The sequence below is a fragment of the Nicotiana attenuata genome, chromosome 11 (assembly GCF_001879085.1).
Source record: "Nicotiana attenuata strain UT chromosome 11, NIATTr2, whole genome shotgun sequence".
Classification (NCBI taxonomy): domain Eukaryota; kingdom Viridiplantae; phylum Streptophyta; class Magnoliopsida; order Solanales; family Solanaceae; genus Nicotiana; species Nicotiana attenuata.
This window is the reverse complement of record NC_031999.1, coordinates 42,585,356-42,586,693: the sequence shown is the minus strand read 5'-3', so window position 1 is coordinate 42,586,693 and position 1,338 is coordinate 42,585,356.

Genomic DNA, 1,338 nt, shown 5'->3' with positions numbered 1-1,338 from the left:
TCTGACCCCGATATCAAAAGTCCACTTTCGGTCAAACTTATCAAAAACCTTCAAATTTCTATCTTTAGCCAAATGACTCCAGAATGACCTACGGACCTCCGAATTCACTTCCGATCGCGCTCCCAACTCCAGAATCACCATACGGAGCTATACGCGGTCTCAGAATCCAAAACGAACATTGATAACATTAAAATGTACTTCCAACCAAACTTATGAAATTCCTTCTAAAATGCTAACTTTCACAATAGGCGCCAAAACACTCATGGGTTATCCAAAACCCGAACCGGGCATACGCCCAAGTCCGAAATCATCATACGAACCTGCTGGAACCTTCAGATCCTGATTCCGAGGTCCTTTACTTAAAAATCCAATCCTAGTTCATTCTTTCAACTTTAAGCTTCTGAAATGAGAATTCTCTTTCTAAATCAACTTTGAACTTCCCGAAACTTAATTCCGGCTACGCGTATAAGTCATAATACCTGAAATGAAGCTGTTCATGGCCTCCAGCTGCTGAACGGAGCGCTAGAACTCAAAACGACCGGTCGGATCGTTACATTTCGTGATAAATTTTTTTTTGTCAAATTTTCGTCTTTGAAACACCGTCACTAATAGTATACAAAGACAATTTTGAGTTTCGTCACAAAATAAAGTTATATTAACTACGAAATTTTTTCCGTCTCCAATTACGTAGTATTTATGACGAACTTGTTTGTCATAAAAAGTGACAAAACTTTGTAGCTAAAAGTGTAGTGTCGTCGCTAAAAAGGTCTTTAATACCGACAAATCTAATTTGTCACTAATTATAATTTTAATTAGTGATGATATTAATTGTCGTTAAAGTTACACATAATTTGTAGCTAAAAGAAAGTGATTGTGTCACTAAATGGTTATGCTTTAGGTACAAAATCTTTCGTCTTTAAATATATAAAGTAGAGACAGATTTTTTTGTCGAGAAGGCGACATTTTCGTAGTTCAAATTATTTTTGTGTCTCAACAAATAGTGCTATTAGTGATAAGACTAATTTTTCGCTATATATTATCTTAGTTAGTGACAATTTCAATGGTCATCAAATATTAAGTTAATTTGTAGATAAAATATAGTAATTATGTTATTAAAATGAAAGCAAATTCTAGACAAATTATTGTTTTCTCACTAGATGTAATCAATTTGTGACGAATGAGAAAGTAGCAATATGATTTTGCTACTATAGGTAATAAAGACATTTTTGTGACGAATGTCCTAAAAATACATAAATATTTAAGGACAAATTTTTATGTCACGCTATTTTATATAGTTAAATAGTTTGTTACGTGTTTATTTCAAAATTTTAACATTAG